The sequence below is a fragment of the Malaclemys terrapin genome, chromosome 2, assembly GCF_027887155.1.
Source record: "Malaclemys terrapin pileata isolate rMalTer1 chromosome 2, rMalTer1.hap1, whole genome shotgun sequence".
NCBI lineage: Eukaryota > Metazoa > Chordata > Testudines > Emydidae > Malaclemys > Malaclemys terrapin.
This window is the reverse complement of record NC_071506.1, coordinates 136,812,395-136,827,183: the sequence shown is the minus strand read 5'-3', so window position 1 is coordinate 136,827,183 and position 14,789 is coordinate 136,812,395.

The following is a 14,789-nucleotide window of genomic DNA, read 5'->3' as shown; positions in this document are numbered from 1 at the left end:
AAAGGCTCACGCATTATTTCACAGTAACTATGCAATTAACTGGTGTCGTTACTGTACATATGTGCTAACCCTTATGGAAAAGCCCTATAGAACTGGATGGAAAATGAAAACTTTTATAGGTTTTTGGATAGAGAATTCTGTCCCTGCTGTTGGATTCTAAATTATAAAGCTCTCCCCCCCCACCACCCCATCACTTATTGTGACAGTACCTTTGACTCATTTGAAGGTACCCCTTTATGTCTCCTGACCAATAATAGTAGTACTTAGCAATTGTAGGGCAAGGTTCTCAAAAGGGACCAGGGACAGATTTGCCAGCACTTCTCACCCACAATAGGGCCCCAGTCTTCAAAACAGCCCAGCACTTGTTTCAGCACCTAGATGAAATGGCCGAATTTGCAGAATTACTCAGCACTCAATAACGAGCTTTATTTTCTTCCCCAGCTGAAGGTGCTGAGAACTTCTACATTTTTGATCTGTAGACCTCAAAGCATCATTATCATTTTATAGATGGGGGGAGGGGTCTCCCAAAGAGGCCAAATGATGTGCCCACAGCCACAAAGAGAGGCCAGGGCCGCCCAGAGGGGGAGGCAAGTGGGGCAATTGGCCCTGGAGGGGCCCCCACGAGAATATAGTATTCTATAGTATTGCAACTTTTTTTTAAGGAAGGGGACCCCGACATTGCTTTGCCCCAGGCCCCCTGAATCCTCTGGGCGGCCCTGAGAGAGGCAGAAGCAGCTGATAAAGCTGGGAATAAATTTAATATCTTCTGACTCCAAATCCCACTGACCACACTGCCTCCTGAGTGGAACCATTCAGTTTCACCTATGCAAAAATTACTATCTAGATTTTTGTTAACAGAAAATTCTATTGTTAGACTATTTAAAGGTTGCACACAGTTGTTGGCCCCTGCAAAACTGCAGGTGAGTGAAAATGTATGCGGAATTTCACACCAGCATAAACTGAGGCTAGCGTCTGAACGTACACTCCTACCTGTACCGAGGATGATGTTATTAAAAGCATGTGCACAGTAACTACTTGCACAAGCAGATCACAGGAAAATGGAGGTAACATGATAGATCCAAATGCAATATTTACTGTTGTATGCCCAAAAAAAAAAAAATTTATTTGCATTTGGGAGCCAATGAAGGCCATTAAACAGCACATACCAAATTAACCAGTATTGTTGAATACCTTAAAATATTGAATGATTAATATTACTTTCCTTTGTTTAAAGGATGTACTGCTGGTTAAATAGCTTTCTCCCCCTGTACCTTAGAGTATGTATAACTTATCAGAAGTGCCTGGATTTGATTATAAAATACTCCATGCTTATGCAAATAGCCTGGGTTTAAAACTTCTCAAGCAACAATGTTGCCAGTCATATTTCATGTGCTCCCTACAAACACGCAAACATGGGGAGAATATTGTGAGGCAGTTTGAGCTAATGGTTAGGGAATGGTTAGGAGGCAGGGACATCAGGAAACCTGGGTTCTATTCCTGGCTCTGCTACTGGCCTGCTCTGTGATCTTGGGTAAATCATTTCACCTTGGTTTCTCCTCCCACGCTTTATCTGGACTAACTACAGTGTAAATTCTTTGTCTTAAGGCCTATGTCTCACAAAGCATCTGTACAGCCTTTACTACCAGGGGGCCCTGATCTTGCTTGCAGCTTCTAGGTGCTATTGTAATACAAATAAATAATGTTGATTCCAATCCTTTTATTCAGGCAAAACTCTTGTGCAACTTAATACAAGTTTTGTATGATTGAGGGCTGCAGGATTTGACCCTTTATCCATTTGTTGTAAGTCATGCATTGAGTGCCCATGACGCATCATAAGCTGCTCAAAGAATGGGGCAAATTCTTTCTCCCTGCACAAAGCTTAACATGCTGCATGACCTTGAGCAACTTCATGTAACTTGTCGGTGCTTTATTGACCTTCTCTGTAAATTCAGGGTGAGATCCTGGCTCCATTAATGTCAATAGTAAAATCCCAATTGACTTCAGTGGGCCAGGATTTCACCTATGCTACTTGACCCTCCTTTGTAAAGTGCTTGGAGAAATTAGGGTCGCCAGGCATCCAGATTTTGACCAGAACGCCCGGTCAAAAAGGGATGCTGGTGGCTCTGGTCTGCACTCCTCAAACTCCTTGTTTGGTCGGCACTCCTCAAACTCCTCACCCCCCACCTCAACCTTTTGCCCCAGCCTGGAGCCCTCTCCTGCACCCTCATCCCTGGCCCCACCCCCAGAGCCCACACCCCCATCCGGAGCCCTCACCCCCCTACCGCGCCCCAGCCCAGTGAAAATGAGTGGGGGAGAATGAGTGATGGAGGGTGGGGGGGTGGAGTCTCCAAGAATGGGCGGGGCAGGGGTGTTTGGTTTTGTGCGATTAGAAAGTTGGCAACCCTATTGGAGATCTATGAGTGAAAAATAGCATACAAAAGCAGAGCAGTATTATCACACATTTAAATCCTAAAAGAAAATGAGCCAGAGGAAATTAATCAACAGCGAGTAAAGTTTCCTTGGAGCAAAGTAATATGACAAATCGCCCAGCTCTGATGCATCACTATTATACCAGTGTGAGGTTGTGACAGTCTGGAATTGAAACCAATTAGGCTTTCTGAATATCAAGAAATTAGGTGGTGATGTCAAAGGCACAAATAGCAATTAGGCACCTGACTCCCATTAAAAGTCAAAGGGAGGTAGGTGTCTGACTGTAACTTATGCTGTTGAAGCTAAGTATGAAATTATTTATACCCTATTAGCTATTTTAAATTATATGGCTAATTTTTATATATGTTTCCAACTTCTACTGCAGTTGTGCTTTCATTGATGGATACTTTAGCACTGCTCTAGATAATAGAGTGGAATGCAGTTAAGATACAAGAATTTTATATAGCTTTTGCATTTGTTCTGTGGCTACTTCCCCCCCACCCCCTTTTATCTGGTATTATAGTTACCACAGCAACTGTAAAAATGGATTAGTGATAATATAAAATCTTTCCTTACAGAAACAAACCTGATAAAATGTCATCAGCTATTTTGAAGAAATACGTATGTTTCAGTAAAAATCACTTAATGTTTCCAGGGTTACTGTAGTGGTATATTTGCAACGCTATAGTTAAGATCTTGTCAAAACTTCCTTTATAAATCTGCATAATTAGTCATGCTTTCACTGGCTGAAACATTCTATTACCAATCTCAGTTTGGAAGTGCTTTTAAAAACAATCAAAAAAACCCTACCGTCTAAAACCACTGTGAAAATTATTTCAGTGGAGCGCAAAAAGAAACCGCCTATGTGCTCCCTTCACCCCACCAATTTTTTTAGCATGACAATGAAAGAAGGTGTTACAATGGCATTTGGTGCTCAGACTTCAAAAGCAAATTTAGTGAAGAGTTGTTAACCCAGGAACTAGGTACTGCCAGACTGGATCAGACTAGTGGCCCATCTACTAGCATTGTGTCTCTGATGGAAGCCAGCACTTGATGCTTCAGGAGAAGGTGCAGGGAAAGCTTGTCTGCCCTGGGTACTTATATGGCCCCATTATCATACTATCTGAGAGCCTCACAATCTTCTTGGGGGGAGGGATAGTTTAGTGGTTTGCACATTGGCCTGCTAAACCCAGGGTTGTGAGTTCAATCCTTAAAGGGGCCATTTGGGGGATTTAGTTGGGGATTGGTCCTGCTTTGAGCAGAGGGGTTGGACTAGATGACCTCCTGAGGTCCCTTCCAACGCTAATATTCTATGATTCCATGTATTTATCCTCTCAACACCCCTGTGAGGTAATGAGGTTGTTGGTAAATGGCATATCCACTTTGGGTTTGGTTCAGCAGGAAACTATTTTTGACTGAATTTCATTATAGTATGGGGCAGGCTATAGAAGGGCTGGTTAAACATTTTTTTTTTATCCAAACTTTTGTTGGGTGGAAAATTGGAATTTTGACTAAATTAAAACTTTTATGGAAAATGTTTTACTTTCCTCAACTGTGTGTGTGAGATTTTTAAATTGGAAAAGTGAAGATTTTGACCAAAACCAAATAACAAACCATTTTTGGCCAAAAACTTTTCAGTGTTTTTGTTTTGTTTTTCATCAAAAAGTCAAAAATGAAAGAGCCAGACAGACTTTAGGTTAAGGTGGCAGGACACAAAAAGAGCCACTATGAATAAGAGGTTTTGAGTCCTTTTTGTATATCTTCTGCTTTAATATGAGCTCTCTGGTCATATCTCTACACCAGCAACAGCTGCATATGTTTCCTATCCTATGGTAGAACATAACGATTGAGGATCTAGATGATGAAGAACAATAATTGTTAGTTATCCTGAGTAATATGAATAATCTCTGTTCAGTGCAGGTATTAGACTGGAACTAGTGGATTCATTTGCACAGGGAAAACTTGTGACACTCTTAGAAGATTCTAGATCTGTGAAGATCTAAGACTTTATTCTTAAACATGATAGATCTTGAATTTTAAGAAAAAGATAAAAGAACAAGTCCAATCAATAAAGGCGTGAAAATAGATGGGCCATCTCACAGTACCTAGTCACTAGTGTACCTTCACAATCATTTTCAGTAATGGCTAATGCCGTTTCATAATTTCACCAGAGATGAATGGTAGTTTGAGAGCAGGTGCAAGTCATTACAGGCTGATATACTGTACCATGCTCACCATCTGTTATACTGAACTGGCGATCCTGTCTGGTGATAGATAACCAAGCATTGGTTATCCCAGTTGGAAAGCCCCAAGGATCCACTATATTTGGTGACCTTTATAATATGGTTTCTGAGCTCCGAACTGCAGGGAGATGGGAGTAATTCATCAGAATAGTTGTGATGTTTGACATACAATGAGGATTATATCAAGGCAGCTACCAGCCAAGAATACACTATAGGCACTCATTTAATCAAACGTGTATCAGTTCTGGATTTGCCTGCTGGAGTATAGCATATGAATACAGTTACTACTGGATCTTGGTATTTTTGCATTCAATCTAATCTATTCATATCTGTCAGTGGCTGTCTAGTTTACTACTTTCTCTCTAGCTAGTATCTAGCAATTTAATTTGGTAAAACTAGCTAACATAGTCCTCTCTCAAACTAGCTTATCTAACCTGCCTAGCTAGGTGACATAACTGAATCAAGATGAAAAAGAATGTTTTCCCTCTGTTTTAATACACTTAGTCTTTCAGGTATGAAATAAAACAAATTTTCCAAGCAACATCAAAATAGTTTTGTTTTAGGAATGTGTTTTAACTCTTAAAATATGATGATTATATTAATGATAGTGCACACATGAGGATCATGATACTCTGCCCTCTTACAGTAGCTGGCTGAACTGGATATCTATGGAAGATATGCAGCCCTTAATGGCAGCCAAAGTTTTTTCAACTTTTACAGAAGGGACATAATTCTATTATTCAATTCCGTAGGAAGGTTACAAGGAACTATGGAAAAGTGATCAGGTTTTCTTAAATTCAGTAGTATTTTAGCATAATTTCTATAGCACTTTTTGGTTTTATTTCTAGTTTGTTTGTTTTTTAAATTATAGAAGGTTTATTTTAGTGAGTAAACTTCAGTAGCATCAGCTTGACAGTAAAGTTGCATTTCTGAGACAGGCTACTGTCAAAATGCCCTCTTCCCTTGGCAAACATAAACCCAATGATTACTGAGAATCTACAGAAACAGCTAGAGTGTTTGACACCTGTAGTAATTACTGACATAGTGGCTGGGTATAGATTGAGTGTTTGTTAGGTATTCAGAGCAGCATGAACAATCTGGAGGTGACAAATGAAAGAGAGAAAATGGAGATAGAAAAATAGCTGCTTGGCTCTGCTGCATCCTTTAACGTTAATGAGTCACTATTCTAGCCTCCTGAGGTAAGGCACATGAAGCTACTGTGATGTATTGGGATGGCTGCATGTTGGAGATGGGCCTGAGCCTCAGATTTGAGGGCTAGGGCTTCACTAGTGACCCTTATAATGTCTCTGATTTCACATCAGACACAGAGGCACAGCCAAGGTGGTTCCAACACAGACCTTTATTTTAGCCCTCTCGGAGATAGCTCTGTATGCATCACACATGGATCCAGCTAGTAGAGCTTCCTGCTGTGGCTCCCTACTGAATCTCTTAAAGACACTGTCCATGATACTCCTTGAGAAGTGGTCTATACGCTTTTATTTGGATCATTAATCCCAGGGGATTGGGAGGGTATGTCTGGGTCTGCTTGTTATGAGGTGCATGTAGATGGGGACATTATGGGGCATTTAAAGAGCACAATAAGAAGTTTAGTTGGCCCTACAAAACCCAGGAACTATACTGTGTATTAAGTGCCATCTACTGGCACCTTAATCTATTAACTATTTATATATATACAGACATCTCTCTTTTATGGGAAGCAGTGTAATCTAGTGAATAGAATATTGGACTGGGATTCAAGAGACCTCAATTGGACAAGTTGTTTCATTCTCTGTGCCTCATTTTCTCCATCTGTAAAATGGGAATAATGATACTGATCTCATTGATAAAAAGCATTGAGTTCTACTGATGAAAGATGTTATATAAGAGCTAGGTATTATAGAGCTTTCTCCTAACACTCCCTTCCCAAATTGTTCAATAGCTTTGGCAGTTGCTTTGACTCAATAGCTGGTCTTCTGTCCTGGCTAACCGTTCTTTTTGGGTGCTCTTAGGCAGGAGAATTAATGGTTGAGTAGCCCCTTTGAGGTTATCGGGGAGAACCCACATCTACCTCTGAACTTGTGACAGCACTACACAACTTTGTGCCTTCCAAGTGTCGTCATCTGTGACTCCGTGGGGGTAGGGAAGAGGATGGATCAATAGGTAACATTGTCCTGCCACTCAGTCATTTTGTGAGGCTTCATGCATTGAGTTCCTTGAACGGGAGGCTCTGCATAAATGCAAAATAGTAGTAGTCATATTGCATGCAAGTCAGCCATTGACTTCTGAACAAAAATACAAGTGTTTGCATAGTTATTTCCAGAACAGAAACCTTCTTCGCATCACAGCCGCTTTGAAATGAAAATGGAAAGACAATAAAGTAGCATGCAGTGCAATAACTGTCTGGGTCAATGGCAGGCTTGTGCAGAGGAGATCACCAGCATTCAGTCTGAATGGCTAATGTCTTTGTGCAGAAAGTGTAACTTGAAGTAAATGAGAAGGGTAGTTACCTCCCTGTAGTCTGGAGATTCTATTTTTACACACACATCTCAGAATACCAGTCCCTTTTTGTAGCTCTCTCACCTTGCATCCTAGAAACTAATCACAAATGCAACTGCCTGCGCAAAGCAAACTTTAATAAGGGCACCTCTGGAGGTATTGTATCATTCCCAGCAGCAGGAAAAATAATCAATATTTGGAAAAACTAATAAATCATGGAGTGGGCTTCAGACGTACAGAGTCCTTTCCATCCTGTTTACGTGAACGGCTGACCTTTCTCTGTGTGCCTTTAATGACTGTTGGCAATCTTGCCTTCTAACAAGTTCATTATTGAGGTTTGAAATTAACCCCTTAATCTATGATTGACTCTCTCTGGTGTACATATTAAGATCAGCTACTTACTGTACACTTTGCAAATCAGCATGTCCTTGTTAAGATGACTTAACTAGATAATGTTTTTGCCTATGTCAGCACCTTGTCATTTGAAATGGCACCACCTTCCCTTTTCATTCTCATGGGGCACTTGTCAGTTCGTTTCCCCTTAGTGCCAATGTTCTCCATGATCTTATTTTTCAAGAATGCGCCTCTCAAGCAGAGGTGTGGCAAATGGCTTTAAAACTTCCCAAGTAGTTAGCAAAATTGGGATGGTTGCCGATTCTTAAATACTATGGTTGTTTATGAGAGAGAAGAATTCAGTGAATGGAGCTGGGCTGAATGGTGAACAAATATTTCTTCTTCGAGAGATGTCCCTGTGGGTGCTCCACTCTAGGTGTTGGTGCGTCCCTGCGCCTTCACTCGGAGACTTTTCATAGCAGTACTCGTACTGGCCACACATGCGCAGAGGCTGCCCCCCGCAGTGAGTCTAGGATAATAGTGCGCATGCGTGGCCAATCTCCTCAGTTCCTTCTCTACCGTCCCCGGCCTGAGACGGAGCTCAGCAGACTCGTTAGGAAATCCCTCACTTTGTTACTATTACCTGTTCTAGTAGTTAGTTTGTTGTCAGTTCTTGTTAGTGTAGCTCATTAGTTCTTTTATCTGTTAAAAAAAAAAAAAAAATTCTCTCAGCCGCAGCCGCTTCTACCATGCCTGGCTCCACAGGCTTTAAGCGCTGCGCTACGTGTAAGGATGCTATTCCGCTCTCTGATGGCCACTCTCATTGTATAAAATGCCTGGGGGAAACACACATTCCCCAAAAATGTGCCCACTGTACCAAACTCAGTTCCAGGGCACGAAAGGACAGGGAGCTTAAACTGAAACTGCTCCTCCTGCAGAAGTCTATCGGGTCAGTTTCAGACCCAGGAGCCGACTCCAGCTCTACTGCCCGCCACAGCCCCCCTGCTTCAAAAAAACTGAAGAAAGCTACAAAAAAGGGGCAGCCCTCTCCAGCAAAGAAGTTGGTGAGGCACAAAAGTGCCTCAGGCAGGTCAACAGTTTCCCTGCCTGTGTTTCCTCGCCTCAGCACTTTTGAAGAGCCGGGCTCCTCAGGCACCGCACGAAAGCCGCCTCAGGCTGCGGCGGCGGCGCGAAGCTCTGGTGCCGAGGCTTCAGGCTTTCAGTTGCCTGCCTCGTTTATGGCACCGTTCGGCACCGAGACGAACACGGTGCTGACATTCCCAGCCTTGCCTGACCCTGTGCGGGCTGATGTTGTCCCCCCGGCACCTACCACGGCACCGGCAATCGCAGCACAGGCTGACAGGGAGATCAAAGGAAAAACCCCTGCTCAGAGGAATGTTCCCTCAGGGCAACTTCCTCCTCCGCAGCTTTCACCTCATGCAGGAGCCTCACCTTTTCAATTCACTCAGACAGCAGATCTATTGGTCTCACCTATTCTGCAGTCTCCCCTGATAAATGCCTGTTTTTCTCCAATGCTGGACTCAGGATCAGAACAACCTTCCTCCAGTGAGGAGGAAACTGATCCACAGGCAGTTTTTTCTCCTTCTCAAGACTCCCAGACCCAGATCAACAGGGGTTACAAAAAAACTACCTCAGCCTGTCCTCAGTATCCTGCCCCATGGGGAGTGAACCCTTGGATGGCAACACCTATGCCCTACCCACCACCTTGGCAATGTTGGGCACCATGGGCATCGTACCCCCGAGAACACATGCGCTACGGCACTTCGACCAGGCGCAACACCGGTTTAGCACTGCCTCGTGACGGACCTGCCAGTGACATAAGATACCAGGCAGCACCGTCACACTCCCAGGAGCAACTGAGTCCTGCTCCTATTCCAGCAGAGTCCGACGTAACGCTTGAGGAAGCCTTACTTCCCCTTCCTCCAACCCCGTCGGATGACTATGCCAAATTCCAAGATCTCTTTAAAAGAGCTGCAGGTGACTTGAAAATTAACTTAGAGGAAGTCACTGAACAACGGCATGAACTAACAGACATTTTGCAGCCCTCTTCTTCCTCTAGAGTGGCATTACCAATCAACATAGCCCTTTTAGAACCCGCTAAATCCATCTGGCAGAATCCAGCCACTAGCCTACCTACCTGTAAACAAGCGGACAGGAAGTACTTCATTCCTTCAAAGGGCTCTGAATTCCTTTTTACCCATCCAGCGCCAAACTCATTGGTAGTGGATGCAGCAAACCAGAGGGCCAAACAACAGTACGCCCGCTCCACCCCAGCCAACAAGGACAGTAAACGCCTGGACCTCTTCGGCCGTAAAGTATATGCATCCTCGACGCTACAATTTCGCATAGCTAATTATACCGCAGTCCTTGCAAAATATGACCACAAAAACTATAATAAATTCATGGATTTTATTGATCACATCCCAGAACAGAAGAAACAACAATTCACAGCTCTGGTTTCCGAGGGACAAACCATATCACGCACCGCTCTCCAAGCGGCTCTCGATGTAGCTAACACTGCAGCAAGGTCGACCGCCACAGCAGTGGTCATGCGACGAGGTTCATGGCTCTCTTCCTCCTTCTTCCCTCGAGAGGTCCAGAGCACCATTGAAGATCTTCCCTTCGATGGGGAAAAACTTTTTGCCTCCACCACAAACGACATGCTGCATTCAATGAAGGACGCAAGAGCAACCCTCCGGTCCCTAGGCCTCCAGCCACCTGCGACCAGAAGACAACAATATAGATATCAACCTTATCACCGACCACGCTACCCCACATTTTCACAACACTCCTATAGACCACAGGAACAACAACAGCAACAACGACGCCAAAGACCAAGATTCCAGCGTCGTCATCCTAATTCTACAGGGGCGCTGCAACCCCCTCCAACTAATAGGCAGATTTGAAGCATTGGTTGAGGGTTTAGAAAACAGCGTTCCCACTTCAGCCGGCACACCTATCTTTGGACGCCGCCTACGACCATTCTCTCATCAATGGCAGAAAATTACATCCGACAAATGGGTCATAGAGGTAGTTACAATTGGATACGCCATCCCCTTCCTCTCCCACCCTCCCCGTCCCTCTTCAGGGACCCATCTCACGAGCAACTACTCTTCCAAGAAGTGCAGCATCTCCTTCAACTGGGAGCAGTAGAAACTGTGCCAGAATGACACAGAGGGAAGGGTTTTTACTCCCATTATTTCTTAACAGAGAAGAAAAATGGGGGATGGCGACCAATCCTCTATCTCAGGCGGCTCAACAAATTTGTCAAAAAGCAAAAGTTCAAGATGGTCACTCTCACCACTATAATCCCAGCGCTGGAGCAGGGCGACTGGTTTTCAGCCCTCGACCTACAGGATGCCTATTTTCATGTGACTATACACCCATCCCACAGACGATTCCTACGCTTTACTCTCGGCTCCACACATTTCCAATACAGGGTTCTCCCTTTCGGACTGTCCACGGCCCCCCGTGTTTTTTACAAGATCCTAGCCGTAGTTACAGCCTACCTCAGAAAACAAGGGGTCGTAATATTTCCTTACCTAGACGATTGCCTCCTCAAAGCTTCAACGTTCGACGAAGCTCTCCGATCCATACGGCTTACCATCGATTGTTTCCTATCTTTAGGCCTGCAAGTAAACAAAAACAAATCCACATTATACCCCACCCAACATCTGGAGTTCATAGGGGCATACCTCGACTCCCAGACGGGGTTGGCATCTCTCCCACCAACTCGCTTCAATTTTATAAGTCAACTAGCCACAAGGATTCGCAACAGTCCCCAGGTGACTGTCCGGGACTGCCTACAAATACTAGGTCACATGGCCTCGTGCACCTCCGTCGTTCAAAATGCACGTCTATATATGAGGTGCTTCCAAGCATGGTTGGCCACGGTGTACAGACCGAATGTGCACCCTCTAAACAAGACTCTCTCCATACCTGCCCGAGTCAAAGATTCTCTACAGTGGTGGACAATTCACTCCAACCTCTGCTCTGGAGTCCCCTTTCTTCAGCAGGCTCCATCCCTCATACTGACGACCGATGCATCTCTGACAGGATGGGGTGCACACATGTCTCACCACACAGCCCAGGGGCTTTGGTCTTCAACCGAGACCTCTCTCCATATAAATGTCCTAGAACTTCGAGCCATTCGCAATGCGTGCCATCAATTCCTACCACTGATCAAGAACCAACACGTACGCATAATGACAGACAATATTGCATGCATGTTCTACGTGAACAGGCAGGGGGGAGCTCGATCCCAGTCCCTGTGCACAGAGGCTATGAAACTCTGGAACTGGTGCATTGCGAACAACATCCGGGTATCAGCGGCCTACCTTCCTGGAGTGATGAATACCACAGCGGACGAACTAAGCAGACGTTTCCCGTGGGATCACGAATGGGAATTAAACGAGCACATCATTCGCGACATATTCCGCATTTGGGGCTACCCAGTAATAGACCTCTTTGCAACTGCAAAAAACAAGAAATGTCCCAATTTTTGCTCCAGAGCAGGGCTAGGCAAACATTCCCTGGGAGACGCATTCATGATCCCATGGCACCAAAACTTACTGTATGCGTTTCCCCCGATACCAGTTCTGAACAGGGTCCTGATAAAAATACGAACAGATGGAGCCAAAGTGATCCTAATTGCCCCATCATGGCCCAGACAGCCCTGGTTTCCGTTTCTCACCAAAATGTCCATTCGACCACCAATCCCCTTGCCTCTCATTCCGAACCTCCTATCACAACAACATGGCCGTTTTCTCCACCCCAACTTATCCATGCTCCACCTCAAAGCATGGTTCCTACATGGTTCTCCCAAAATGAACTAGATTGTTCTGAACAAGTTCAAAGAGTGCTCCTGCATAGCAGAACACAATCTACTCGCACCACCTATCTATGTAAGTGGAAACGATTCACACACTGGTGTTCAACTAAACAACTTAGTCCCACGTCAGCACCTCTTCTGCTCATACTTGACTACCTATTGGACCTTAAGCAATCCAGCCTTTCTTCCAGTTCCATCAGGGTCCATTTAGCTGCTATTACAAATTTTCATGACAAAATTGAGGGTACTTCCGTATTTGCTCATCCTATCACCAAGCGCTTCCTCAAGGGACTCCAAACCCTATACCCAGACATAAAACCACCCACCACCCCGTGGGACCTTCATCTAGTTCTCTCTTGCCTAACCCAACAACCATTTGAACCCCTAGCCACGTGTTCCCTTTTACACCTTTCGATGAAAACAGCATTTTTAGTGGCAATTACCTCCGCCAGGCGGGCAGGAGAAATAGCAGCTCTTATGGCAGACCCACCATATACGATATTTTTCAAAGACAAGGTTACCCTCAGGTTACACCCCAATTTTCTTCCTAAAGTACACTCCTCGTTCCACATTGAGCCGATTCACTTACCAACCTTTTTCCCGAAGCCACATGCGAACTCGTTCGAAGCCTCAATGCATACACTAGATGTACGCAGGGCCTTGTCCTTCTATTTGGATAGAACCAAACCTTTTAGAAATTCTTCCAGACTTTTAGTTTCCATCGCGGAGCGTTCCAGAGGTACACCTATTTCTACCCAGAGACTTTCGAACTGGATTTCTCAGTGCATCCGGTTGTGCTATCAGATGAAGAAAGTTACACCTCCAGACGGCATCAGAACACACTCCACTAGATCTATGGCTGCCTCTGTAGCATTCTTACGCAAAGTTCCCCTGGCTGATATCTGTAAAGCAGCTACCTGGTCCTCTGAGCACACTTTTGTTAAACACTATGCCCTTACTCAAGGCCCTCTATCTGATATACGTTTGGGCAGGGCTGTACTATCAACTGCGTTCCTATCAGATCCGAAGTCCCTACCTCCTTAAGATACACGGCTTTTAAGTCACCTAGAGTGGAGCACCCACAGGGACATCTCTCGAAGAAGAAGAGGAGGTTATTCACCCTGTGCAGTAACTGATGTTCTTCGAGATGAGTGTCCCTGTGGGTGCTCCACTACCCACCCTCCTCCCCTCTACTTCGGAGTTGGGGTAGCCTCCGTTGTAGAGAAGGAACTGAGGAGATTGGCCACGCATGCGCACTATTATCCTAGACTCACTGCGGGGGGCAGCCTCTGCGCATGTGTGGCCAGTACGAGTACTGCTATGAAAAGTCTCCGAGTGAAGGCGCAGGGACGCACCAACACCTAGAGTGGAGCACCCACAGGGACACTCATCTCGAAGAACATCAGTTACTGCACAGGGTGAGTAACCTCCTCTTCTATGAATTTAGCTGATGGTTGACAGAAAAAACTTCAGAAGAGGACAAACTTACTCCATAACTATCCGCTACCAGATATATTTGTACCAGGTTTAGAACAATGAGGCTGTTGCCTCTAGGGACTGCTGCAATACACACAAATAATAAATAAAGGGATTTTTGAACCTTCCATTGCAGCATCTGGTTCTGGCCACTGTCCGAGAGCATACTGAAGGAGATGGATCATTTTTTAAATCTATATTACAGTAGTACTTAGACCTGCCAAACAGAGATCAAGGCTGCATTGTGCTAGGCGCTGTACGTGTACAAAGTAAGAGACAAAAACAAAAGGAGTACTTGTAGCACCTTAGAGATTAACATAGTTATTTGGGCATAAGCTTTCGTGGGCTATAATCCACTTCATCAGATGCATGGAGTGAAAAATACAGTAGGCAGGTACAAATATACAGCACATGAAAAGATGGGAGTTGCCTTACTGAGTGGGGGGGGTCAGTGCTTACAAGGCCAATTCAATCAGGGTGGATGTGGCCCATTTCCAACAGTTGACAAGGTGTGAATATCAACAGAGGAAAAAATATTTTTTATAGTGACCCAGCCACTCCCAGTCTTTATTCAGACCTAATTTGATGGTGTCAAGTTTGCAAATTAATTCCAGTTCTGCAGTTTCTCGTTGAAGTCCGTTTTTGAATTTTTGTTGTTGTTGAAGAATGGCCACTTTTACATCTGTTATTGAGTGTCCAGGGAGATTGAAGTGCTCTCCTACTGTTTTTTGAATGTTACAATTCTTGATGTCTGATTTGTGTCCATTTATTCTTTTGCGTAGGGACTGTCTGGTTTGGCCAATGTACACGGCAGAGAGCACTTCTGCAGAGTGAATAAAACTAGCATCCTAGTGAATAAAAAGGCATTCCCTTTCTGCAGGGAGGGCAGAAGATTTAGTTGGGGATTGGTCCTGTTTGAGCAGGAGGTTGGACTAGATGACCTCCTGAGGTCCCTTCCA